This window comes from Tupaia chinensis, unplaced genomic scaffold (genome assembly GCF_000334495.1).
Source record: "Tupaia chinensis unplaced genomic scaffold, TupChi_1.0 Scaffold000294_5, whole genome shotgun sequence".
Classification (NCBI taxonomy): Eukaryota; Metazoa; Chordata; class Mammalia; order Scandentia; family Tupaiidae; genus Tupaia; species Tupaia belangeri.
Genome location: NW_006159782.1, coordinates 1656663 through 1670408, shown reverse-complemented (window position 1 = coordinate 1670408; position 13746 = coordinate 1656663).

Genomic DNA, 13746 nt, shown 5'->3' with positions numbered 1-13746 from the left:
CTGTTGGCCCTGGTACTGGTTGTATTTTATTTAATGGCCTATTTCACGATGAACGGTTATGTGAATTCTGGCTTTGTCTCTACACCATACTTCCATGTGTCATACACTCCTCTGTATAGTCTGATTGCTGTTTGAATGCCCTGTATATGCTCTTCTAAATTTGTATGCTGAATCCTAATCACCAAGGTGATGGCATTAGTAGGTGGGGCCTCTGGGAATTTATTAACTCATGAAGACAGAGCTCCTTGACTTTTTGTTGTCATTGATGTTGTTACAAGACAACGTCTTGCTATGTCACAATCCCCTGCCTCTGTCTCCTGAATAGCTGGAGTTACAGGTGCATGCAACTGTATCCGACGTTTAGGGTGGTCTGGGATGTGAACCTGGGACTCCCACGTGGCCTCAACCTGCCCAGCAGCAGTGTCAAACTACTGTATAGAGTTGATATATAGAGTTCAGTTTCACCTACTTTTGACCTTCAGATAAAGGGATTTGTACTCCTGTAATTTCGTGATTTAGCTCAAGATTATTTTTATGCCATCCAGCCATGCTGATGCATGAAGCTGTGATTTGTTCATTTTATTGCTGTGTGGTTTCCATTCCATCAATAAACCACATTTATTTTTTCGTTTACTGTGAATGGACATTTAAGGTTTTACATTTTTATTCTATTTCAGATGGTTCTGCTCTGAACACTAATATACAGGACTGCTGCTACATGAGGGATTAATGGCCTTATAAAAGAGTTTTGAAGCCTAGCCTGGTGGTGCAGTTGGTAGTAAACTAAACTGCAGTGCTGAAAGCCGCATGGCTGACTGTGGGTTCGAATCCCCAGTCATCCTGAAAACATGCAGGCATGTACCTGTGTGCCCAGCATTCTGATGAGCTGGGCATCTGCAAGGAAAAAGGGGATCACGACATGATGGTACTTTGTCAAGGGTGTCTCTCTCCCTCTCTCTCTCTCTCTCTTGCTCCTGGAAGAAGAAAATAAGTAAGTTTTAAATTAAAAAAATTATAAAAAGGTTCATAACAGCATATATAATATATAATACCATATAAGTAAAAAGAAAAAAGTTGGACCAGCAGATGGCATAGTGTCACTGGATGATCACATGGCTGACCATGGTTCGAGTCCTGGACCCAGTGGCTTGAAACTCACACCAGGTGTGTGTGCATGTGTGTCCAAGATCCCAGGAGGAGAATAGAGGAGAAGGGATTGTGGTGTGGCCATTCCCCCTGGGGTGTGATTTCTCACTTTTCCTCTCACTGTCTCCTCTCTCTCTCTCTCTCACACACACACACATGAATGCACATGCCCCAAGGCAAAAACCTCTAAGAGAGAGAGAGAGAGGAAGAAAAGGTTAAAATATAGAGAAATATAAATGTAAATGCCCATACACAAGGAGTAGCTCTAGAAATATAAGCAAGAAGCTGATAAAAGACTCCTGCTGGTGTGAGGGATTGAGTGGCTGAGAGCTGGGAGGGAAGCAGAAATGTACCTTTCAAAGTATTGATCCACATTGGGCCTGCTCCATGGCCTGGCTGTTGAGGGAGCCGGGTCCCACAAAGCTGTCTACACAGTTTGAGTCCTGGCCCCAGCGTCCGCACCATGCACAGGTGAACGTGTGTGGATGTACATGTACATGTGCACGAGCACCCAAATCCCAGCAGGATGAAGAAGTAGAGAAGGAATTGTGATGTGACCATGCCCCATTGGGCAGCACACTCTCCCTCTCCCTCTCTCCGTCTCTCTCTGGGGAGTGCATGGATCCTCTGGCAAATAAAATTAATCAAGGGGCTGGCTAGCAGGTGGCATGGAGTTTAAGGCGCTGGGCACTTCCACATGGCCGACCAACGTTCAAGTCCCAGCCCTGGTGGCTTACTTTCTCACTTTCCCTCTCTCTCTGGTCAAATAAAAATAAATGAATGAACAAATAAAACTTTAAGAAATTGATTAATTAGATAAAAGAATAATAATTTAAAAAATCAAGCTATGCTAGTATAATACCCAAATATAAACACATACACATTTTTTAAAAAGAAGACTCATTTTTATTTCCTTTTCCAAACTGTCGTATTCATCTTCTTTCCATTGCTACAGAACAAGTTACCACAAACATAACAGCTTATAATTCACATATCTTTTTTCTATTTATTTTTTCCTTTATTCATGAGAGAGCATATGCACACACACACACACACACACACACACACACACAGAGAGAGAGAGAGAGAGGAGAGAGAGAGAGGGAAGCATCCTCCTTAGGGGCTAATACCGAGACCCCTTCTTCCAGCCCATTGAGTCCTGGGTATTTGTATGTGTGCCTAGTGTGTTGCAGGCTGACCGGGCCCAGGATTTGAACCATGATCACCATGGGATATGGTTTCTCATGTGCAGTACATTACTGCTGCACCACAGAGCCAATCTAATATTTAAATGTTTTATTTCACAATTTCTGTGGGTCAGGAGTCCTGGTACCATTTAGCTGGGTCCTCTGCTCTTAGGGTCTCCCAAGGCTACAGTCAGATAGTGAACTGGGCTGCATTTTCATCTGGAGGCTCAAAGGGGGAAGAATTTCCTCCTAACCTCATTCAGATTGCGGCAGAATTCATGTCCTCACAGTTAAATGATGAGGGCCCTGGCTTTTGGCTTTTGTTGGCCGGAGGCCTCTGGCAAATCCTAGAGGCCACCCAGAGCTCCTGACTATATGATCTTCTTCAACATGCTGGTAACTTCATCAAGTCTGCCAAAAGAATCTCTTGAGGCACACTGCTAAAGTGGGGTTTTATGTGACCCAGCACAATCTGCACGTGACAGCCCATCCCCTTTGCCATGCTCTGTTGATCGAAAGTGAGTCATAGTTTCCACACACTCAGAGGGGGAGAATACATAAAGGAGCAGGCACCAGGAGGTGGGAATTATTAGGGCTCACCTTAGGGATGGTCAGCCACACTGGCTATTGTTTGTGGAGAGGTTTCCCTTTTTCTCCCTGATCCATTTACAAGAGCTCTATAGATTAAATAAATTTACCTTTTGTTTTCCATATATGCCAGTTCAATACTTTTTGCCAGAAGACACATGTGTTTGTCAGAGGGAGAGGAAGAGGAAGTACTCCCCTCCTGGGGAATGATCATGCCACAATCCCTTCTCCTCCATCTCTTCCTTCTTTTGGGATTTTGGGTATGTGCCTGGAGTGTTTCTCGAGTCATGAGTCTGAGACACGAACTCTGTGGTTGGCCATGTACAATCTGGTGGCTATAACCACCAGGTCATGAAGCCAATCCATCAACTTATTTTTGCTAAATGAATAAATTACTTTATGAATTGCCTACCAGTTCTTCTGAACACTTAGCTACAGCAACAGTGACTTCATCATGCCTTTCTAGAGTTTCCCATACCTAGAAAACTGATTGGGGTCAAAATGCATTTTTTTTTTAAATTTGCTGTAGTGTACAAGCACTCACTGGAAATAGGAAGAGAGAGAGAGAAAATGAGAAAGCATCCCCAGAGAGGATGCCATACCACAATTCCTTCTTGTCCATTTTCCTCTGAGTATTTTGGGCAAGCACATACACATGTCCAGAGTGTTTTTCAAGTTGCTGGTCCAGGACTCAAACCATGCAGTTGGCCATATGGAATCCAGCCTCTTTAACCACCATGCCACTGGCTGTCCGGTCCAAAACACAGAATTTAATTGCCTTTCAAGAATGAGTGGTAATATTGGTTTGGACTTGATTTGAAATCACGCCTACTTTGGTTTATGCCAGGGTGAATTAAAAAGAAGTTGTACAAAGAACTAACCTGCCATGAGCTGAGGCTGGAGCACAAGGCAGACATCCCTCCCCTGTCTTGTGGAGATGCCCCTGGAGTCCTGTGGTCTTTGCAGCCCGTGTGCAATGAGAGGTTCGTCAGGTTGGAGAAGCATAGAAAGGGAAGTTTTGCTGCCTTGTATGTCCCTAGCAACCTCAACACCCCAAAACATCTCATGTTACCAGGCAATGCCAAAAATTCAGCTCACCAGTGTGCCACATTGCCAGTTCCTGTTGTCCAGGTTCTGGACTTGATGGTGTTTGCTATGCCAGCCCCGGGAACACTACCCTTACCTGGGCACACGCCCCTCACCCGTGCCTGGACTTCAGAGTACATGGAGTCCAATTATTTCGTGTAGGTGTCTTCCTTTTTACAAGGAAAGCCATATAATACATGTACATAGTGGGTTGGTTCTGTGGTGCAGCAGTAATGTGCTACTCAAGAGAAACCAGATCCCCTGGTGACCATGGTTCAAATCATGGGCCCGATCAGGTTGAAACTCACCAGGCATGCTTGCACAAAGCCCGGGATCCAATGGGCTGAAGGACTGGAGGAAGGCCATCTCAGCATCACCAGGGACTAGGAGGTCCTCTCTCTGTCTCTCTCACTCTTACATGTGCATATATGCTCTATTATGAATAAAGAAAAACCATTCAAGACTCAGCTCCTAGGCTGTCTCCTTAAGAAACATAAACATTTGCCGACCACGGTGGTTGTGCCATCATCTTTATGCAAAGCTCTGCGTTAGCATTCACTACAGTGAATGTGTAATTGATCTACTGTATTCAAGCTCCTGTTTCTTTCACTAGATAACAAGAGCCTCAAGGACACCTACTGAGCCTGGTTTCCTATAGACTGTGTGTCCAGCTGTCCATGGGTGATCTCTGTACGGGTGTCCGTGAGCACATCACCACGTCCAAAGCGAAACTCGTCTGAAGCACCCTCTCCAGGCATCCATATGGCACCTGCGCCCCTACCAGTCCGGCTACTGCAGTAGGTTGTAGTTTCCTATTTATGAGTCTCTCCCTCTCAATAGCAACTGCAGGCAGAAACTATGTGAATTTTATTCATCTTTGTATCTCCAGAGCCCAAAACAATGCTTGCTATATAGGAGTTACTAAATAAATGTTCCTTGAATGGAACTGGATTACTTGTATCTTTGGGTATGTGGGGGTACCTGAGAAACACACAGGACACGTTTGCTACATTCCATTTCAGGAAAGATGCTTCTCCCAAAGCCCTTTGCACACCCTCCTTCTCTGGCAGGCTTGGATTAACACTGAGAGCCAATAGTTTGTCACATAGCAACAATAGTAAAGAATGAGCTACTGCCGAATCGAGCAGACGCTTGCCTGCCGCAGAGAGCAGAGCAGAGCTATTTTGAGATCCTTTAGGTAGAGTCACAGTCTGATAGGTCCACACGTTGTGGCTATAGCTACCACACACGGCATCAGCTCAGGGGTACAAGGCATGGAAAAAAATACTTTATTTGCATATCTGTCGCCTTTGCCATCTTTGAAAGCACTCTTTTAGAATACAAAGGACCACATTTTAGGTCATGATTTTCTTATTTCAAAGACAATCTGATTTTTATTTATGATACTGTTAACATATTTTAATGTTCTACCTAATTACTAATTCATAGAGAAGATGACTGCATATTCAAAACAGAAAGCAGGACCCAGGACTCTGCCCAAACTTCCTAGCATGGTACAGTCCTTTGTGGTCCAGCTGGACCCACTTTTTCAGAATCTTCCCCTGCCTGGGGACTTCTTTCTTATGAGCACACATTCAAGCCTTGGTGAGCAGCACTCAGGTTCCAACGTGATGAGAGGTTCTGCTTACAAATGGTCCATCCTTGTTCGTCTTGAGGGAGCCTCATTCACTACTTCACGAGTTTCTCTCTGAAAGGAGTGCAAAGAGGACGGGAGTGTCTTCTCCATCTCTTGAGTCCATAGTGCCCAAGTGGGCGCAAAGAAGATGCCTAACAAAGGTCAGTCCAGGGTCTGAAGAGTGGGAGCTCCCCGCTCCCTTGGGTCTCTGGGCCTACTTCAGTCCTGACGGTGGGACACCATGCCCACAGAATTGGAAAGTGACAAGGTCTGTGGCTACTTTCATGAGTTTGGCTCTCTGTTTTAATTTTTATTTATTTATTTATTTTGGTAGAGAGTGTGTGTGCATTCATGAGAAATGAGAGAAAGAGAGATAGTGAAAAAGCACCCCCGCTATGGGGGGATGGTTACGCCGCAATCCATTCTCTATCTCTCCCTCCTTTTGGGATTTTGGTCATGCATGCACATGTACCTTGAGCGTTTTTCAAGCCACTGGGTCCAGGGCTCCAGTGGCATGGTTGGCCATGTAGGATTCAGCTGCCTTAACCGCCAGGCCACAAGCCAACTGCCTGTGTTCTGATTTAAAGAAAAGACATTATGTGCGAATAGGGGCTTTTGTATAGAACTTCTCTCTTGCTTCTTTCGTTCATTTAACAAACATTCGTTGTTGAATTCTGTGCCTGTGCTCGTACGAGTTATCAGAGTCTTTGGAAACCTAAGACCAGCCTCCTGCCCTAACAAAGCAGTAAGGCATTTAGTAGAAAGAGGCATGGACAGGATGTTAGAAGACAAGTTCAAGCCTCCCTTTGCCTTCTTTTGGATGTCATGAAGGACATTTGACCCATTTAAAGCTCCAGTTTCTCAAATCAGTAGAGCATACGTGCACTTATTCTTCTAGTATAATTATAAAAAAAAAAGTGAAGTCCAGATATCTGAGATTCCAGAAAAGAGAGAGGGCAACTGGAATCCTGATGGACATGAAAGGTAGACCGTGTTCTTTCCAGAGCCAGAAAGCCTGTTGCTGTAGTAGGATAGAGGAGTTTGAGACAGGGAGACCCACCTACCCAGACCAGGTTCACGAATCAATGATATCCATTCATTGGCTCAAGAAACTTGTGCAGAGCCCCTATTATGCCCCAGGTCTTGAATTAGGAGCTGGGGAGAGAGGTGGGCAATACATACAGCTGCCCTGCTGTCACAGGAAAGGCCATCCAGGCAACAGAACCAGGTGTGCAGTGTAGGTGTTCAGAAGGACAGAGTGCTTGCCGGGGAGGGTATGGGAGGAGTCTGTCCCCAGGACTCAGCAGGATCAGGAAGGGCTTTACCAAGAAAGAAATGGATAAGTAGAGACCCAAAGGGTGATCGAGAATGGGATGAGTAAAGAGATGAGGGTGGTGAGTGTTTCAGACAGAAGGAATATATATGTGAATGTCCCAAGGGCAGAGAGAGCATAGCACAAGCAGAATAGAAATAATTCCACTTGGTGGGCTGGCAGGTGGCATGGCGGTTGAGGGCTCTGGACTCCCACATGGCTGACCGTAGTTTGAGTCCTGGACCTGGTGGCTTGCCTTCTCATTTTCTCTCTCTCTCTCTGTCCCTCTCTAGTCAAATTTAAACAAATTGATTAATTTAATCTAATTTAATAATTTTTTTTTTTAACAAAAGAAGGGGCCAGCAGGTGGGTGCTGGCCTCCCACATGGCTGACTGCAGTTCGCGTTCCAGACCTGGTGGCTTGATTTCTCCCTCTTTCTCTCACTCTGTCCCTCTCTGTTCAAATTTAAGTAAATAAATAAAGTAAAATAAATAAAATAATTATTAAAAAAGAAAGAAAGAATTCCACTTGGATACCAGAAGGGAAGTTGAGAGAAATGAGGGAGGGAGGCAGGAGCCATTTCCTGCACACGAAACTTTATCCTAACAGCAAAACAGTACCAACAAAGGTTTTGAAAAAATTCTCTTTGGTTTTGACTTTAAACATCACAGAAATTTATAATGTACAGGGTTAGCAGGTAAAGTGGTGGTTAAGGTGCTAGACACTCCCACATGGCCGACCATGGTTTGAGTCTTGGACCTGGTGGCTTACTTTCTCACTTTCCTTCTCTCTATGTGCCTGTCTTTCTCTCGTCAAGTTAAAATGAATGAATGAATAAATAAAATTAAATACATATATTTTTTTTAAAAAACAGAAATTTATAATGTACAACGAAAGCCCCCCATAACACCTCTCTTACCCTAACACTGTTTGGTGCATATTCCTTAGATTCTAAGCCATTATTATTAATAGTTACTTTTTTAAAATTATTTTTTATTTAACTTTTTAAATTTATTTACTTATTATTTTAATTTGACCAGAGAGTTAAAGAGTCAGAGAGTGAGGGGATGGGGGAGTGAGAAAGCAAGCCACCAGATCCGGGACTCAAACCGCATTTGGCCATGTGGGAGTCCGGTACCCTTAACCACCACCCCACTTGTTGGCCCCAATAATTACATTTATAAAAGTAGAGGCATTCTATACCTGTTACTCTACAATTTTCCTTTTGTGCGTAGCACTACATGGATATCTTTCTATGGTAGTACATATCTAGCTACTAATTTCTATTTTTACATTTTTTTTAAATGCCAGAGGGTTTGCACACTCATTAGAGAGAGAGAAAGAGAAAGAGAGAGAAAGTATCGGGAACCAGCAGTTAGCCTAATGGCTATGTCGCTGGACTCCACGTAGTCGACCGCGGTTCGCGTCCCAGACCCAGTGGCTTAAACTCACGCCGGGCTCATGTGTGTGCGTGCCCAAGATCCCGAGAGGAGAATGGAGGAGAAGGGATTGTGGCGTGACCATCCCCCCGGGGGGTGATTTCTCGCTTTCTGTCTGTATGTCTCTCTCTGTCTGTCTGGCGAGTGCACACGCCCTATAGTGAAAACCTCTCCAAAAAAAAAGAGAGAGAAAGTATCCTCCAATGGGGTGTGGCCACGCCACAATCTTCATCCAGTTGGGATTTGGGGCATGTACGCACATGCGCCATGCTTGTTTTTGAACCTGCCAGTGCCGGGATTTGAACTACAGTCAACCATGTGGGATCCAGCTCCTGATGCACTACACTTAACTACTGTGCTACAGGCCAACCCTCTACTCATTTCTAAATGATTACGTAGCATCCCATGGTCGTTAAGGCTGTTCCATAGCTAGTTTAGTTTTTTATTATGATGACTACAGTCATGTGCCATATAATCGCATGTCAGTCAACAGCAGGCTGCACATAGGGTGACGGCCCTGTAAGATTATACCACAGAGCCTAGATGTGCAGTAGGTGATGTTGGCACAATGACGAAACCACCTAACTTGTTTTTCAGAATGTATTCCTCTGTTAAGGAACATATGATTATACATATAACATAAAATTGACCATTCTACCCGGTTAAAATACTTTTTACAAATTGGGGACCAGCAGTTGGCGTAATGGCTACATCACTGGACTCTCATGTAGTCAACCGCGGTTCGAGTCCTAGACTTGGTGGCTTAAATTCAAGCCGGGCACGTGTGCGTGCGTGCCCAAGATCCTGAGAGGAGAATGGAGTCGAGAAGGGATTGCGGCATGGCCATCCCCTCTGGGGGGTGATTTCTCGCTTTCTGTCTGTCTTTCTCTGTCTTTCTGGCAAGCACACGTACCCTATAGCAAAAACCTCTTTAAAAAACCCCACTTTTTACAAATTATGGTAAAATATATACATAACAAAATTTACCATCCTAAACTAACTGTGTTCAAGGGCACAGTTCAGCAGCTTGTGCAGCCATTGCCACTATCCAGCTCTTGCTTTGTTTCCTTGCATTCTATCTCCAGAACTTTCTGATCTTCCCAAACTGAAACTCTGTACCCATTAAACGCCAACTCCCCATTCTCCGCCTTAGCCCCTGCCAACCATGATTTACTTTCGTCTCTCCGATTTGGATTATTCTCCTGTAAGTGGAATTATCTTCACCATTTGTTTGTTTGCTTTTTACCTACTCGCCTACAGACGAGCTGTTAGTTTGTTTCCTTTTGCTTGGGGTGAGAGAATGACAGTCACAATGATAAAGCCAACATCCCTCATATACACCTCTGTGCACTTGTAGAACATGCCTTAGAGCTTCTGGGATTCTCAAAGGCTGTAAACATTTGAACCTAAAAGTTTGTATCATGCCATACATCCACTAACAGTGTATGAAAGTCCCAATTCTTTACATCCTTGTCAATATTGGCTATTAAAACTTTTTTTCAGGAACTAGGTGGTGCTGTAGAGGTAAAACACGACACTCTTCAAGGCAATTGCACATGGAAAGGTTCTCTGTTCAAATCTGGAGATCTTGAGTATGCAGGGTATTGTGAGCTTATGATCAGGGCTGGCTGAAGACTGTGGGTGGACAACGGCTTCAGGATCCGTAGGGGTGGTGTTCCTTTCCTTTCCTTTCTTCTTTTTTTAGAGATTTTTCGTTATAGAGAGTGTGCACTCACCAGACAGAGACAGAGAGACAGAGAGCAAGAAATCACGCCCTAGGGCAGATGGCCTCACTCATACCCTCTCCTGCATTCTCCTTTGGGATTTTGGGCACTCTGGCACACGTGCCCCATGTGGTCAGCCGCTTGGGAGTCCAGCATCTTAATTTCTACGCCACCCGCTGGTCCCCCTTTCTTTCTTTTCTCTTTCCCCCACTCTTTTATCGCTCTTGCTCATGAACAAAATAAACTAAAAAATGTTTTTTGAAGAGCATATTTTGTTAACTGTGATATCGATAAAAACGTATTCTTACAAACACACCGTCTTGGAAGAGCATGTAAATCAGCGAGTCCTTGTAAAGGACGTGCAGCCTCCTTCACAATCTCACCTATGTTCCTATGTGCAAGGGCGCCCAAGTTCATGTGCCATTTTCCCTACATTGCAAGTACATTGGCAGACATGGTTGAGTCTGCATCTCTTTGAGTCCTTTTTAATTTTTAAAAATTAATTTCCTAGAGACCAGCAGTTGGCATAATGGCTTTGTTGCTAGACGCCCACGTAGTCAACCGCGGTTTGAGCCTGGGACTTGGTGGCTTAAACTTATGCCGGGCACGTGTGCGTGCATGCCCAGGATCTCGAGAGGAGAATGGAGGAGAAGGGATTATGGCATGGCCATCCCCTCTGGGGGGTGATTCCTCACTTTCTGTCTCTCTGTCTCTCTCTGTCTTTCTGGTGAGTGCACATGCCCTATAGCAAAAACCTCTAAAAAAATTAATTTCTTTCTTTTTTTTTTTTAAAAAAAACTTCTTTATTCATGATAGAGCAGTGTACGTACATGTGAGAGTAAGAAAGGAAGCCAGAAGCACCTTCCACACATATTTAAAATTATGGTATATCTCGCCACGACCCCCTTCCTCCAGTCCTTCAGCCCGTAGGACCCTAGGCATACGTGTGCTTGCCCATTGTGTTTCAGGCTCACTGGACCAGAGATTCACACCGCAGGCACCATGTGGGATCCGGCTTCTCTTGAGTAGCACATTACTGCTGCACCGCAGAGCCAGCCCCCTTCTTAATTTTTGTTCATAGAAAGATAATATTTCTACATGGGTTTGTAATCCATTTTATTTGGAAGATAATTTAGGAAGCAGAATCCATAGGACTTTATGACACAGTATGAAGGAGGAGAAACGGGGAGCCATTCAGGGATGGCTGGACAAGTGGAGGGTCTGTGGAATTTTTCACAGGAACAAGCAACAAAAAACAAAAGGTGTAGGAACCAGCAGTTAGTGTAATGGCTATGTCGTTGGACTCCCATGTAGTAGAACGTGGTTTGAGTTCCGGACGTGGTGGCTTAAACTCACGCCAGGCGTGTGTGCGTGTGTGCCCAAGAGCCCGAGAGGAGAATGGAGAAGGGATAGCAGCGTGGCCATCCCCTGGGGGGGGGGTGTGATTTCTCTCTGTCTGTCTTTCTGGAGAGCAAATGCACCCTGTAACAAAACCCTCTCCAAACAAAAAACAAACAAAAGGTGTAGATCCTAGAGTAAAAAAGTAGAGATGAACAGAGGCTACAGTGTCTGTGTATCATATGGGCAGCATCTTGACCAGATGCAATCGATGGATTCACACTGGGGTGATGCTATGTGGGCTGAATACCACATGGCTGACCATAAGGTTCAAGGCCTGGACCCGGCAGCTTGAAAAACACAGGGCACATGTACATGTATGTCGAAAATCCTGAAAGGAGGAAAGGAGGAGGAGAAGGGACTGCAGTGTAACCATGCCTCACGGGGAGTGTTTTTTTTTGCTGTCCTCCCTCTCTTTTTCTGGGGAGTGCATTCACTCTCTGGCAAAATTAAAAAGCAGAAATATATATTTAAAAAAGAAAAGTACATGATAACTTTCCAGATGTCATCACATTTCTTTCCCTTGTCCTTTCTGTGGATGTCAGTAGAAATGATCAGAAATAACAGAATCATTCTGAAGGCCATTTTTGACTTCACCCCTACACATTGAATCTAGCCTGTAACAATCTCAGATAAAGCGGCACTGCCCTGTCCAATCTGCCTACTTTTTCTCTTGCAGTTGGGTAAAGTAGGCCTGAATATTACACCATGGAATTCATCCTTGTGGGATCTTGCTCCTAGGTTCTTAAGTTATTTATTCTCTCCACCATTTATTTAGAAAACAACTAACAAAAATAGCAAAAATCTAAGAAAACCCAACAATATGTGAACTCCAACTGAGGATGATGAGATTTGAAACAGGAGACAAAGCTTTTAACCACCTCCATAGATACCAGTTTTGGGGCTTCCTTGGGGGCCACTTAAACCTTGTCACCTCTGCCATTCAGTACCAGTTTATCCAAGGCCAAACACGAGGGAATTCTGTGATGTGTAGGAATATGAAAGCAGGTTCTCTTTCCACTGCAAAACCGTTTTTCACACCCAGACGTCATATTCAAGCATTTTCCGTCCTCACATTTTTCCTTTTTTCATCCTTACATTACCTTTGGCACATTATACTTTTGCTTCTCTCCCCTCCCCCCATAATTACATTATCTTTAAGGCACAGCCTAAACCTGTGTTTTATTAAGCTGTCCTACTGGGGTAGGCGAAAAGAAATACTCTAAAACGTTTTCAGGTCCCAGTATTTTCAGAAAACTTCAAGGTTCCTGGCAGGGGGGTGTTGACACGCGGTGGGAAAGAAACAAATTTGGGTCTGGTCCTAAAACATCCCTCCACTGCTGTGCTTTTTGTTTTCTGATTATCAAAGTAATTTATACTCATCAAAATAACTGGAAAACTCAGAGAAAATGCCAAGAACTGTAACAGTAATAAGTGTGATTTCTGGACGTGAACCGATGGAGTGAGGACCCACACTACATCTCTGGCCAGAGCACTGGGCGGAGAGTAGCCCCTGGGCCCGGAGGATTCAATCCGGTTTAGCAGCAAAGGCTTTCCAAGGACCGGGAGCGCAAGGCCGTGCCCCTTGACGCTCCCACTGGACCACCTGCGCCGAGGCTTGGTGCCTTCCCAGCGCAGCTCCTGGTTTCAGTCACCCAAGTTCCCACCGGTTCCCTACGCAGAGACCCAGCCCAGGCACCTTCCCCGGTAACTATCCACCGACCGAAAATAGACTCCGAGTCCGCCCTGACGCCCGACGTCCCCCCTCCGCTTAAGTCCTCCCCTTTAAACGGAGCCACCGGGTGACGCCGGGGGAGTTTGCGGAAGCGCCAACCGCGCTGGGGCCTTGGGCGGGTCCCGTGATTGGAACAGGCCCCGCCCCCCGGCCCTCTTCCCCCATTGTGTGAGCGGCTCGCGCCGAGGCCCCGCCCCCTCACCGCCTCCCTCCGGAGGCCCGGCCCCTCCCCTTTTTCACCCCCCCTTGGCTCATTTCCGGCCGCCGCTGCTACCGCTAGCCTGTAAGGAGGATTCGGCAGAGGGAAGAAACAACAGCCGCCATCTTGTTTGTGTGCTAGGCTGGGGGGGAGAGAGGGCGAGAGGGAGCGGGCGAGAGTGGGCAAGCGGGACGCCGGGCTGAGTGCGAACTGCGGGAGCGACAGAGTGCGGAGGGGAGCTGAGCCGGAGAGAGGCGGCAGGGCCGAGACAGTGGAAGGGGGCCCGGGGCGCACG